Source organism: Triticum urartu, chromosome 6 (genome assembly GCF_003073215.2).
Source record: "Triticum urartu cultivar G1812 chromosome 6, Tu2.1, whole genome shotgun sequence".
Classification (NCBI taxonomy): domain Eukaryota; kingdom Viridiplantae; phylum Streptophyta; class Magnoliopsida; order Poales; family Poaceae; genus Triticum; species Triticum urartu.
Genome location: NC_053027.1, coordinates 538,234,808 through 538,250,278, shown reverse-complemented (window position 1 = coordinate 538,250,278; position 15,471 = coordinate 538,234,808). Strand labels below are relative to the sequence as shown.

The 15,471-nt window shown below is 41.3% G+C and overlaps 1 long non-coding RNA gene across 1 annotated transcript; it reads left to right on the top strand.

Moving 5' to 3' along the window:
- The first annotated feature begins 1,493 nt into the window (after positions 1 to 1,493).
- On the top strand, positions 1,494 to 1,892 carry LOC125512757. The gene is made up of 2 exons (XR_007285520.1): positions 1,494 to 1,693; positions 1,806 to 1,892. It is a non-coding gene; the product is annotated as an uncharacterized LOC125512757 (long non-coding RNA).
- Positions 1,893 to 15,471: the final 13,579 nt, after the last annotated feature.

Below are 15,471 nucleotides of genomic sequence, written 5' to 3'. Positions count from 1 at the left end.
CTCTTTATATAGTGGGTTCTCTCTACCACTCTAAGTGGTGTGTGAGAAGAGAAAGGGAAAACCACACACGCGCGCTCGCTCGCCTCGCCTCGCCGGGCCGGGCCGGGGCGTACATGCGCGTGAATGGTCCGCCGAAATCCGGTCCGTCTCCTTGCAGGAGCGCAGCTTCCTTTTGCCATTTTATTTTTATGCTTGGCAGACAAGTTTTTTTGATTTCTTGTCCGGTAAGTATACGAATTAGAAACCGAGTCGGTTTGGGATTGTGGTCGCGACACAATACCGCCTCTGGTCCTAATATATATAGAGCTACCGGATGCGGCCAGAGATACACCGAAAAACACCTAGGGTTTTGCCTCATCTCACAACTTGCGCCGCCATCGTAGTCTACTCCATCCCAAACGCCGGCGTGCATCGGCGCGTGGGAGAGCAGGTCTCCGGAACCGTTCGTCTTTGCGATCCTGCACCGGGAGAGGACGAATTAGGTTTTTGGGAAGCGCTGTGCGCGACTGCTCAAATTCGTCATCACGGGTCGTCTTCCGTCCAAGTCGGGCGGTGCTACTCATCGTCGTATTCATCGCCGTCAGCAGCAGATCGTCGCCAACATCGTCATCAACACTGTCGCACCCATAATAGCCAACGATCAGTACGTCCAACATCCTCTGTTCATGTCTGTTTCTACAGCTACTGTTACGTGTTTGCTGCTGTTATGCATGTCTTGCTGTTCTTCTAGTTTGCTAGATTTTTTCATGCTAGTATCTCTTCTAGTCATGAATTATTTACTGGAATTAATCATGAACTTGCCTAATATTCCAACAATCCAAAAACCTAATTATAGGCAATTTCCTGAGTTAACTATGGCTGGATTCGCTGATGCACTGAGGCCGGATAAGTTTACCGGTGTGCACTTTAAGAGGTGGCAGGTGAAGACCACGCTCTGGCTTACTGCTCTGAAAGTTTTCCACGCTAGTGTTGGTGCTCCAGAGGGAATGACCGACGAAGATCGGAGAAAATTCCAGGAAGCCAATACTATGTTTGTGGGATGCATTCTGAGTGTTCTTGCTGACCGTCTGTGTGATGTGTACATGCACATAAACGACGGAAAAATTCTGTGGGATGCACTGAATGCAAAATTCGGTGCAACAGATGCAGGCAGTGAACTGTACATCATGGAGAGTTTTCATGACTACAAGATGGTGAATAACCGTTCTGTGGTTGAACAAGCTCATGAAATACAGTGCATTGTGAAGGAACTTGAACTCCTTAAATGTGTTCTACCCGACAAATTCGTGGCTGGGTGCATGATTGCAAAGTTGCCTCCTTCATGGAGGAATTTCGCCACAACTCTGAAGCATAAGAGACAGGAGATATCAGTTGAAAATCTGATTGCATCTCTTGATGTTGAAGAAAAAGCTCGGGCTAAAGATACCACTGAAAAAGGAGGTGAGGTTCAGCCTACTGCTAACATGGTGCAGAGGTACCCACAGAATAAGAACAAAGGGAAGAACAAACCTGTTTTCAACAAGCCTACCAAGACTACTACCTTCAAGAAGAAGAAGTTCAACAAGGCTGAGCTAGAGTGCTACGCCTGTGGGAAGCCTGGACACTTTTCCAAGGAATGCCCTGAACGTGCAGACCGCAGAGGGAAAACAAGCTCCAAGACTGTCAACATGGTGACCGCTAGCAATACTGATGGGTATGGTAATTTACCTATTGTGCTTTCAGTATTTCAATCATCTTCGTGGTGGATTGATTCGGGTGCTAACGTTCATGTGTGTGCTGACATCTCCCTGTTTACTTCTTATCAGGTCGCAAGGGATTCTTCCGTCCTAATGGGGAATGGGTCACATGCTTCTGTTCGTGGCATTGGCACGGTGGATCTGAAGTTTACTTCGGGAAAGATCGTGCAACTAAGGAACGTGCAGCATGTCCCTACTATGAACAAGAATCTAGTTAGCGGCTCCCTTCTATGTCGAGATGGATTTAAGGTAGTTTTAGAGTCCAATAAAGTAATCGTGTCAAGATTTCGACAATTTATAGGAAAAGGCTATGAGTGCGGAGGCTTGTTCCGTTTTTCTCTTTCAGATTTTTGCAATAAGTCAATAAACCAAATTTGTGCTAGTGTTAATGATGATGCAAGTATTTGGCACTCCCGTTTATGTCATATTAATTTTGGTTTAATGTCTCGGCTATCCAGCATGAGTTTAATTCCGAACTTCACAGTTGCCAAAGGTTCTAAGTGCCATAGTTGTGTGCAATCTAAGCAACCTCGAAAGCCTCATAAGGCTGCCGAGGGGAGAAACTTGGCACCTCTAGAACTCATACATTCTGATCTTTGTGAGATGAATGGTGTGTTGACAAAAGGTGGAAAGAGATATTTCATGACTTTGATTGATGATGCGACTAGATTTTTCTATGTTTATTTGTTGCAAACTAAAGATGAAGCATTAGACTACTTTAAAATCTATAAAGCTGAAGTTGAAAATCAACTAGAGAGAAAGATCAAGCGTCTTAGGTCCGATCGTGGTGGAGAGTATTTTCCAAAAGTTTTTGATGAATTTTGTGAGGAACATGGTATTATTCATGAGAGGACGCCTCCCTATTCACCTCAATCAAATGGAGTGGCCGAGAGGAAAAACCGCACATTGACTGACTTGGTGAATGCCATGTTAGACACTGCTGGTTTATCTAAGGCATGGTGGGGGGGGCTCTATTGACTTCATGTCATGTCCTGAATAGAGTTCCCAACAATAATAAAGAGAAAACCCCTTATGAGGAGTGGGTTGGGAGAAAACCATCACTTTCTTATTTGCGCACTTGGGGATGTTTGGCAAAGGTCAATATTCCTATTCCTAAGAAACGCAAACTTGGACCAAAGATAGTGGATTGTGTCTTTCTAGGGTATGCTCAACGGAGCATTGCTTATCGGTTTTTAGTGGTAAAATCTGAAGTACCTGATATGCATGTTGATACTATAATGGAATCTCGTGATGCAACATTTTTTGAGAACATATTTTCTATGAAAGATATGCATAGCATTGCTAGATTTTCTTTGATGAATATTTCGAACAATCACATGAGGAAGTCCTTGAGAAGGATAACAATGAAGTTCCTAGAAGGAACAAGAGACAAAGGATTGCAAAATCTTTTGGTGATGATTTCATTGTATACCTTGTGGACGACACACCCAAGACGATTGCAGAAGCATATGCATCTCCGGATGTAGATGATTGGAAAGAAGCTGTTCATAATGAGATGGACTCAATTCTTTCTAATGGAACTTGGGAACTAACTGATAGACCATATGGTTGTAAACCTGTGGGCTGTAAGTGGGTGTTCAAAAAGAAGCTAAAGGCCTGATGGTACTATTGATAAATACAAGGCGCGGCTAGTGGCCAAGGGCTACACTCAGAAAGAAGGCGAAGATTACTTTGACACCTATTCACCCGTTGCTAGAATGACCACCATTCGAGTGTTACTTTCCTTGGCTGCCTCTTATGGTCTTATCATTCATCAAATGGATGTAAAGACAGCTTTTCTCAATGGAGAGTTGGAAGAGGAGATCTATATGGATCAGCCTGACGGGTTTGTGGTAAAGGGTGAAGAGAGAAAGGTGTGCAAGTTGTTAAAATCTTTGTATGGTCTTAAACAGGCACCTAAGCAATGGCATGAGAAGTTTGAAAGAACTTTGACTTCTGCAGGATTTGTCATTAACGAGGCTGATAGGTGTGTTTACTATCGCCATGGTGGGGGCAATAGTGTCATATTATGTTTGTATGTGGACGACATACTGATCTTTGGTACAAACATTAATGCAGTTAATGAGGTCAAGTCTTTTCTATCAAAAAGTTTTGACATGAAAGATCTGGGAGAAGCCGATGTAATTCTAAACATCAAACTTATTAAGGATGAGAGTGGGATTACATTAATGCAATCTCACTATGTTGAGAAGGTCTTGAACCGATTCGGTTTTATGGATAGCAAGCCTTCTCCAACACCTTATGATCCCAGCGTGACACTCAGAAAGAACAAGAAAGAATCGAGAGATCAATTAAGATACTCTCAAATTGTCGGTTCACTCATGTACTTAGCTAGCGCTACAAGACCAGATATCTCTTTTGCTGTGAGCAAACTGAGTAGGTTCATGTCCAACCCGGGTGATGATCATTGGCATGCACTAGAAAGGGTCTTGCGCTATCTGAGAGGTACTATGAGTTACGGAATTACTTATTCAGGGCATCCTGCTGTGCTAGAAGGATATAGTGATTCAAATTGGATCTCCGATGTTGATGTACTTTACGCAACAAGTGGGTATGTATTTACTCATGGTGGTGGCGCAGTGTCATGGAGGTCTTGCAAGCAAACCATATTGACGAGGTCAACTATGGAAGCAGAATTAACTGCTTTGGACACAGCTACTGTTGAGGCAGAATGGCTGCGTGAGCTCTTGATGGACTTGCCGGTTGTTGAAAAACCTGTACCGGCTATTCTTATGAATTGTGATAACCAAACGGTTATCGCTAAAGTGAACAATTCTAAAGATAATGCAAAGTCATCAAGACACGTGAAAAGACGTTTGAAGTCTGTCAGGAAGTTGAGAAACTCCGGAGTAATAACTGTTACGTATATACAAACAGACAAAAACCTGGCAGATCCCTTTACAAAGGGACTATCACGAAATGTGATAGATATTGCATCGAGGGAGATGGGTATGAGACCCATAGATGTTACACCATAGTAGTAACCCAACCTTTGTGATCGGAGATCCCGTGAATTAGGATCTGGGAAGAACAAGCTATTGGTTAACTGAGGAGAGTAATAACTTATGATCGTGTCCAAGTGAAGATGCAAAACTCTCAGAGCTGTAAGGCTCAGATCTGTAAGGCAGGTCGGCAACATGCCTTAATGTGGTTCTATTGGCTATAATTAGCAAAGATGCTGTCCTACAGAGCAGTCTTGAAAGAACACACCTATATGAGTTCTGACTGTAAATGTCGCAGTCTATGAGATTTGGGTGATCTCTAGTAAACTCACGAAGAGACCAGGGAGTATGACGTATAAGCTCCAAACCGCGGGGTAGCCTACTGGCGGTCAGGTACTGGTTAAGACTTTGAGTGAAACCTGTTCACACAAAACTAGCAATTCAAGGCATAGTCCATTGTCAAGTTGTGAATGGATGTAGCTTAAAGTTCTAGGCAGAAGTTCAACTTAACAGTCTCTGCTGAAACACTGGTATATTAAACAAGTGGTGAGAGAAGGCAAATCTCTAAATGGGTATTTGAGATCTGGTGGGGGATTGTTAGAATTAATGGGCTAGGCCCATAGCAATTTCTGAAATCTCAAAGCCCATGTGTAAAATGGCAAGTGGTGGTGCTAAGTTTAGTCCCACCTTGGAAGTTGAAGAAGAGTTGGACCTCTTTATATAGTGGGTTCTCTCTACCACTCTAAGTGGTGTGTGAGAAGAGAAAGGGAAAACCACACGCGCGCGCTCGCTCGCCTCGCCTCGCCGGGCCGGGCCGGGGCGTACATGCGCGTGAATGGTCCGCCGAAATCTGGTCCGTCTCCTTGGAGGAGCGCAGCTTCCTTTTGCCGTTTTATTTTTATGTCTTGGCAGACAAGTTTTTTTGATTTCTTGTCCGGTAAGTATACGAATTAGAAACCGAGTCGGTTTGGGATTGTGGTCGCGACACAATACCGCCTCTGGTCCTAATATATATACAGCTACCGGCTGCGGCCAGAGATACACTGAAAAACACCTAGGGTTTTGCCTCATCTCACAACTTGCGCCGCCATCGTAGTCTACTCCATCCCAAACGCCGGCGTGCAGCGGCGCGTGGGAGAGCAGGTCTCCGGAACTGTTCGTCTTTGCGATCCTGCACCGGGAGAGGACGAATTAGGTTTTTGGGAAGCGCTGTGCGCGACTGCTCAAATTCGTCATCACGGGTCGTCTTCCGTCCAAGTCGGGCGGTGCTACTCATTGTCGTATTCATCGCCGTCAGCAGCAGATCGTCGCCAACATCGTCATCAACACTGTCGCACCCATAATAGCCAATGATCAGTACGTCCAACATCCTCTGTTCATGTCTGTTTCTACAGCTACTGTTACGTGTTTGCTGCTGTTATGCATGTCTTGATGTTCTTCTAGTTTGCTAGATTTTTGCATGCTAGTATCTCTTCTAGTCATGAATTATTTACTGGAATTAATCATGAACTTGCCTAATATTCCAACAGATAAAAGTGAGACATAGATGAGAGTTTGAAAGGGACACATGAGAGAGAGGTGCATGAGAAGGTTAGAAAGAAGCGTGGGAAGGAAAGAAAGAAGCATGAGAATATTGAGCGAGGGAAAAAAAGGTATCAAGCTTTTCTGTGGAGGATTTCATGAATCAATCTCCATCGTAACAATTTTGGTCCCAGCAGATTAACGGCTTGTAAAATCTAATTAACGTGGGAATTTCTAGAAAGTCTAGGATTAGTATAGGTATAGATAGATATATAGATAGATAGATAATAGTCTGCTTGCCGCCGCCGACCTGTCGTTGTCAGCTCGTCGGTGGTGTCTCAAGTGGTGACCAATTGATGGCGAATGGAGAGACCTGATCGGAGGATTGTGGAAGCGAGCAACTAGGGCAAGAGATCATGCGACTTGGGTTTACATACAAGAGATTAGGATTAAGGGCACGAAGCAGGTAGGAACCCACGAACAGGCTTGTCACGTGGCAATTCCCTTGTGGGCTTTTGGGCTTTGCATTGAGCGTCCAAGTTTGATGGGGTCAACCCTTATTTTTTGTTGGGGTCAAAGCATTTACGTATCTGTATACTGTACGCGGCCATAAGAATTCGTTGGGTTCAGCTGAACCTAACGCCAATGTGTTGGCTCCGCCGCTGCCTACATCTGCTAATTTACCACTGAAAGAGGTCACATAACATACTCAACTATGCCAGAGCCCATAATGGCTCGTGGCTGCACACGGAAGTTTCTATCATGAATAATCTTATGATCCCTTTGAGCCTGGGTGGCGAACCATAGGATGATCACATGGATTCCCCGGGATCTCCTTGGACAACACTGGATTCCCCAGGTGCCCACAAACAATCCACCCAGATGTGTATTAAAGTAGCCACCTTAAATAAACCCTTGGTTCATAATAATCTCTCACATCTGTCATGAATCACTCAAACCAAACCACGTCTAGGAGCATAGCGCGCATAGCAGTGTAAGCATAACGTATAAGTAACTACCAGGGTTTGAAATAAAGGGTAATAGGTTCTACCTCATCATCTAGTTCCCAATACCCACATGTTATCAAAATCCTACTCATGCAATGTTCGAGGGTTGAAACTAATGCATAAAAACTGGGTAATAAAGGATATGATCAAAGTGTTACTTGCCTTGCTGACGATCTGAAAACCCTAGTGACTCGTGGTAGCACGCTTCGCACTCCGGAAATACTATCGCAAACAAACAATAGCATACATAAGCAATCAAGCATAGATGCAAGGGTAAAACTCAAATAAAAAGATCCAAACTGAAATTCAACTGAAGAGGTTCAATTTGCAAAAAGAATCAATCGAATTGGAGCTACGGAATTGAAACTACGATCAAAACAAGTTCAAATTCAAATCTGCTTGCAACAAAATTTTAATTTGACAAAACCATGTTCAAGTTTATTAACCGGAAAGTGGGGTTCGAGATAAAGATTTTGGTGTTGGTTTCACTGGATTTGGATGAATGGTTAAAAGGTTGCGACGGTTTGAAGATCAGGGGATAATCGGCAATGAAAATAATCATGGATATGTCCCTGGCCGAAAATAAAATAAGAGGAAAAACGCTATCGAACGAACGTTCGCTAGCAGAGACAAACGAACGAAAACGTTCGTGAACAGAGATGTTCGGGTGAACGTTCGCTAATTAGCAAAAGCGAAAAAACCAAAACAAACTGATCTAACGAAAAAAACCGGGGCGACGGTTTTGTCGGGTTTTATCGATTCAACAAAAAACCGTTGGCGGCGAGATCCGGCGAGGCGGGGCTCCGGCGGGGTGGCGGCTTGGGCGGCGGGGCGGCGGGGAGCGGCGGCGTGACGGAGCAGCGGCGGCGGCGCGGTGAAGCAGCGGCGGCTCGGGCTGGCGGCGCGGGCGGCGGCTTCGGGATGAGGTGGAGAGGCGGCGGGGCGGCGCAATATTTAAGGAGGGGGGAGGGCGTGACGGCTTGGGGAGGGGGCCGGCGCGAGCGGGAGTCCAGATCGGACTCTCCTCGGCGTCCGCGCCACGCACAGCGGCGGCGGGAGGAAGGCGGCGGCGTTGTGTGCTTCAGCCCTGTCGGGCGGAAACTTTTTTTAAATAAATTCCAAAAATGATTCAAAAATGCCAAAAACAATTTTTGTCGTCTAAATAAAATATTTAGAACAAAGTGAATATTTTTCTGGCCTAAGATGCAATATTCAAAAATGCAATTTTTTTTCTAATTCAAATAAAATAGCAATAAAATCCAAATAAAAATATTTATTTGATTTTAAAATTTTTCCTCCAATATTCATTTCTCTTTGAAGAAGTCATATTATCTTCTCTCTTTTATTTTATTAGAAATATTCGGAGAGAAAAATATTAAAACCAAAATGATCCTTGATACGTCTCCAACGTATCTATAATTTTTGATTGCTCCATGCTATATTATCTACTGTTTTGGACATTATTGGGCTTTATTATCCACTTTTATATTATTTTTGGGACTAACCTATTAACTGGAGGCCCAGCCCAGAATTACTATTTTTGCCTGTTTTAGGGTTTTGAAGAAAAGGAATATCAAACGGAGTCCAAATGGAATGAAACCTTTGGTAACGTGATTTTCTCACCGAATACAACTGAGGAGACTTGGACCCTACGTCAAGACAATTAACAAGAGGCCACGAGGTAGGGGGCGCGCCTACCCCCCAGACGCGCCCTCCACCCTCGTGGGCCCCCTGTTGCTCCACCGACGTACTTCTTCCTCCTATATATACCCACGTACCCCCAAATGATCAGATACGGAGCCAAAACCCTAATTCCACCACCGTAACTTTCTGTATCCACGAGATCCCATCTTGGGGCCTGTTCCGGAGCTCCGCCGGAGGGGGCATCGATCACGGAGGGCTTCTACATCAACACCATAGCCCCTCCGATGAAGTGTGAGTAGTTTACCTCAAACGTACGGGTCCATAGTTAGTAGCTAGATGGCTTCTTCTCTCGTTTTGGATCTCAATACAATGTTCTCCCCCTCTCTTGTGGAGATCTATTCGATGTAATCTTCTTTTTGCGGTGTGTTTGTTGAGACCGATGAATTGCGGGTTTATGATCAAGTCTATCTATGAATAATATTTGAATCTTCTCTGAATTCTTTTATGTATGATTGGTTATCTTTGCAAGTCTCTTCGAATTATCAGTTTGGTTTGGCCTACTAGATTGATCTTTCTTGCAATGGGAGAAGTGCTTAGCTTCGGGTTCAATCTTGCAGTGTCCTTTCCCGGTGACAGTAAGGGCAGCAAGGCACGTATTGTATTGTTGCCATCGAGGATAACAAGATGGGGTTTTCTTCATATTGCATGAGTCTATCCCTCTACATCATGTCATCTTGCTTAAGGCGTTACTCTGTTTTAACTTAATACTCTAGATGCATGCTGGATAGCGGTCGATGAGTGGAGTAATCGTAGTAGATGCACGCAGGAGTCGGTCTACTTGTCTCGGACATGATGCCTATATACATGATCATACCTAGATATTCTCATAACTAGGCTCAATTCTGTCAATTGCTCAATAGTAATTTGTTCACCCACATACTTATGCTCTCGAGAGAAGCCACTAGTGAAACCTATGGCCCCCGGGTCTATATTTATCATATCAATCTCCTACTACTTAGTTATTTACTTTGCTGTTTACTTTGCATCTTTATCAGAAAACTACCAAAAATATTATCTTATCATATCTATCAGATCTCACTCTCGTAAGTGGCCCTATAGGGATTGACAACCCCTGTTTGCGTTGGTTGCAAGGATTTATTTGTTTTGTGCAGGTACGAGGGACTCGCGCGTAGCCTCCTACTGGATTCATACCTTGGTTCTCAAAAACTGAGGGAAATACTTACGCTACTTTGCTGCATCATCCCTACTTCTTTGGGGAAAACAAACGCAGTGCTAAAAGAGGCAACAAGAAGGATTTCTGGCGCCGTTGCCGAGGAGGTCTACGCAAAAGTCAACATACCAAGTACCCATGACATACCCTTATCTCCCGCATTACATTATTTGCCATTTGCCTCTCGTTTTCCTCTCCCCCACTTCACCCTTGCCGTTTTATTCGCCCTCTCTCTCTATCCTTCCTCTCTATTTGCCTCTTTTTGTCCGCATGCTTTTTGTTTGCTTGTGTGTTAGTTTGCTTGCTCGACACGATGGCTCAAGATAATACTAAATTGTGTGAGTTCACAAATACCAACAATAATGATTTTATTAGCACTCCGATTGCTCCTCTTACCGATGCTGAATCTTGTGAAATTAATGCTGCTTTGCTGAATCTTGTCATGAAAGATCCGTTCTCTGGCCTTCCTAGTGAAGATGCCGCTACCCATCTAAATAGCTTCGTTGATTTGTGTGACATGCAAAAGAAGAAAGATGTGGATAATGATATTGTTAAATTGAAGCTATTTCCTTTTTCGCTTAGAGATCGTGCTAAAGCTTGGTTTTTGTCTTTGCCTAAAAATAGTATTGATTCATGGAACAAGTGCAAAGATGCTTTTATCTCTAAGTATTTTCCTCCCGCTAAGATCATCTCTCTTAGAAATGATATTATGAACTTTAAGCAACTTGATCATGAACATGTTGCACAAGCTCGGGAGAGAATGAAATTAATGATACGTAATTGCCCTACTCATGGTTTAAATTTGTGGATGATTATACAAAAATTTTATGCCGGATTGAATTTTTCTTCTAGAAATCTTTTAGATTCGGCCGCGGGAGGCACTTTTATGGAAATCACTTTAGGAGAAGCTACTAAACTCCTAGATAATATTATGGTTAATTATTCTCAATGGCATACTGAAAGATCTACTAGTAAAAAGGTGCATGCGATAGAAGAAATTAATGTTTTGAGTGGAAAGATGGATGAACTTATGAAATTATTTGCTAATAAGAGTGTTTCTTCTGATCCTAATGATATGCCCTTGTCTACTTTGATTGAGAATAATAATGAATCTATGGATGTGAATGTTGTTGGTAGGAACAATTTTGGTAACAACGCGTATAGAGGAAACTTCAGTCCTAGGTCTTATCCTAGTAACCCCTCTAATAATTATGGTAATTCCTACAACAATTCTTATGGAAATTATAATAAGATGCCCTCTGATTTCGATTCTAATATTAAAGAATTTATTACTTCACAAAAGAATGTTAATGCTATCATTGAAGAAAAATTGCTTAAGATTGATGATTTGGCTAGGAATGTTGATAGAATTGCTCTTGATGTTGATTCTTTGAAACTTAGATCTATTCCACCTAAGCATGATATCAATGAGTCTCTCAAAGCCATGAGAATTTTCATTGATGAGTGCAAAGAAAGAACCGCTAGGATGCGTGCTAAGAAAGATGCCTTTATAAAAGCGTGTTCTTCTAGTTCCTACGAAAATAATGATGAAGATCTAAAAGTTATTGATGTGTCCCCTATTAAATCTTTGTTTTTCAATATGAATCTTGATAATGATGGGACTGAATATGATCCACCTTTACCTAGAAGGCGTTCCAAGAATTCTGAATCTTTTGATCTTGATGCTAAATTTGATAAAAGTGGGATTGAAGAAATTAAAACCCTAGATGTTGCTAAACCCACTATTATGGATTTGAAGGAATTTAACTATGAAAATTGCTCTTTGACTGATTGTATTTCCTTGTTGCAATCCGTGCTAAATTCTCCTCACGCTTATAGTCAAAATAAAGCGTTTACTAAACATATCGTTGATGCCTTGATGCAATCTTATGAAGAAAAACTTGAATTGGAAGTTTCTATCCCTAGAAAACTTTATGATGAGTGGGAACCATCTATTAAAATTAAAATTAAAGATCATGAATGCTATGCTTTATGTGATTTGGCTGCTAGTGTTTCCACGACTCCAAAGACTTTGTGTGATTTGTTAGGTTTCCGTGATTTTGATGATTGCTCTCTAAACTTGCACCTTGCAGATTCCACTATTAAGAAACCTATGGGAAGAATTAATGATGTTCTTATTGTTGCAAATAGGAATTATGTGACCGTATATTTTATTGTTCTTGACATAGATTGCAATTCTTCATGTCCTATTATTCTTGGTAGACCTTTCCTTAGAACGATTGGTGCAATTATTGATATGGAGGAAGGAAATATTAGATTCCAATTTCCATTAAGGAAAGGCATGGAACACTTTTCTAGAAAGAAAATTAAATTACCTTATGAATCTATTATGAGAGCCACTTATGGATTGCCTACCAAATATGGCAATACCTAGATCTATTCTTGCTTGTTATGCCTAGCTAGGGGTGTTAAACGATAGCGCTTGTTGGGAGGCAACCCAATTTTATTTTTATTCCTTCATTTTTGCCCCTGTTTAGTAATAAATAAATTATTTAGCCTCTGTTTTGGTTGTGTTTTTTTGTGTTTAATTAGTGTTTGTGCCAAGTAGAACCGTTGGGAAGACTTGGGGAAAGTCTTGTTGAACTTGCTGTAAAAAACAGAAACTTTAGCTCTCACGAGAACTGCTGTCATTTTTATTTGGAAAGTTATATTTATTTAATTATTTTTTATGATGATTAATAGATAAATTCCTCAAGTCCATAAATTATTTTATAATTTTTGGGGTTCCAGATCTTGCGCTAGCTACAGATTACTACAGACTGTTCTGTTTTTGACAGATTCTCTTTTGCGTGTGTTGTTTGCTTATTTTGATGAATCTATGGCTAGTAAAATAGTTTATAAACCATAGAGAAGTTGGAATACAGTAGGTATAACACCCATATAAATAAAGAATGAGTTCATTACAGTACCTTGAAGTGGTCTTTTGTTTTCTTTCGCTAACGGAGCTCACGAGATTTTCTACTTTAAGTTTTGTGTTGTGAAGTTTTCAAGTTTTGGGTAAAGATTTGATGGATTATGGAACAAGGAGTGGCAACAGCCAGCTTGGAGATGCCCATGGCACCCCCAAGATAATCTAAGGACACCTCAAAGCCAAAGCTTGGGGATGCCCCGGAAGGCATACCCTCTTTCGTCTACTTCTATCGGTAACTTTACTTGGAGCTATATTTTTATTCACCACATGATATGTGTTTTTCTTGGAGCGTCTTGTATGATTTGAGTCTTTGCTTGTTAGTTTACCGCAATCATCCTTGCTGTACACACCTTTTGATAGACCCATACTTGATTTGGAATTTGTTAGAATACTCTATGTGCTTCGCTTATATCTTTTGAGCTATATAATTTTGCTCTAGTGCTTCACTTATATCTTTTAGAACACGCTGGTGGATTTGTTTTATAGAAACTATTGACCTCTCATGATTCACTTAGATTATTTTGAGAGTCTTAATAGCATGGTAATTTGCTTAAAATCCTAATATGCTTGGTATGCAAGATTAATAATAAAAACTTTCTTATGAGTGTGTTGAATACTAAGAGAAGTTTGATGCTTGATGATTGTTTTGAGACATGGAGGTAATAATATCAAAGTCGTGCTAGTTGAGTAGTTGTGAAATTGAGAAATACTTGTGTTGAGGTTTGCAAGTCCCGTAGCATGCACGTATGGTAAACTTTATGCAACAAATTTGAAACATGAGGTGTTATTTGATTGTCTTCCTTATGAGTGGCGGTCGGGGACGAGCGATAGTCTTTTCCTACCAATCTATCCCCCTAGGAGCATGCGCGTAGTACCAAGGTTTTTGATGACTTGTAGATTTTTGCAATAAGTATGTGAGTTCTTTATGACTAATGTTGAGTCCATGGATTATACGCACTCTCACCCTTCCATCCTTGCTAGCCTCTTCGGTGCCGTGCATTGCCCTTTCTCACATTGAGAGTTGGTGCAAACTTCGCCGGTGCATCCAAACCCCATGATATGATACGCTCTTTCACACATAAACCTCCTTATATCTTCCTCAAAACAGCCACCATACCTACCTATTATGGCATTTCCATAGCCATTCCGAGATATATTGCCATGCAACTTTCCATCATTCCGTTCACCATGACACATTCATCATTGTCATATTGCTTAGCATGGTCATGTAGTTGACATAGTATTTGTGGCAAAGCCACCATTCATAATTCTTTCATACATGTCACTCTTGGTCCATTGCATATCCCGGTACACCGCCGGAGGCATTCATATAGAGTCATCTTTTGTTCTAGTATCGAGTTGTAATCATTGAGTTGTAAATAAATAGAAGTGTGATGATCATCATTTTCTAGAGCATTGTCCCAAGTGAGGAATATATATATATATATATATATATATATATATATATATATATAAGAGAAAGGCCATAAAAAAAGAGAAGGCCCAAAAAAAGAGAAAGGCCATAAAAAAGGAAAGGCCCCCCCAAAAAGAAAATAATAAGAGAAAAAGAGAGAAGGGACAATGTTACTATCCTTTGCCACACTTGTGCTTCAAAGTAGCACCATGATCTTCATAGTAGAGAGTCTCTCATGTTATCACTTTCATATACTAGTGGGAATTTTTCATTATAGAACTTGGCTTGTATATTCCAACAATGGGCCTCCTCAAGTGCCCTAGGTCTTCGTGAGCAAGCAAGTTGGATGCACACCCACTAGTTTCTTTTGTTGAGCTTTCATACATTTATAGCTCTAGTGCATCCGTTGCATGGCAATCCCTGCTCCTTGCATTAACATTAATCAGTGTGCATCTCCATAGCCCATTGATTAGCCTCGTTGATGTGAGACTTTCTCCCTTTTTGTCTTCTCCACATAACCCCCCTCATTATATTCTATTCCACCTATAGTGCTATGTCCATGGCTCGCGCTCATATATTGCATGAAAGTTTATAGGTTTGAGATTACTAAAGTATGAAACAATTGCTTGGCTTGTCATCGGGGTTGTGCATGATGATAGCATTCTTGTGTGACGAAAATGAAAAATGACTAAACCATATGATTTTGTAGGGATGAACTTTGTTTGGCCATGTTATTTTGAGAAGACATAATTGCTTAGTTAGTATGCTTGAAGTATTATCATTTTTATGTCAATATGAAATTTTGTCTTGAATATTTCGGATCTGAATATTCATACCACAACTAAGAAGAGTTACATTAAAATTATGCTAAGTAGCACTACGCATCAAAAATTCTGTTTTTATCATTTACCTACTCGAGGACGTGCATGAATTAAGCTTGGGGATGCTTGATATGTCTCCAACGTATCTATAATTTTTGATTGCTCCATGCTATATTATCTACTGTTTTGGACATTATTGGGC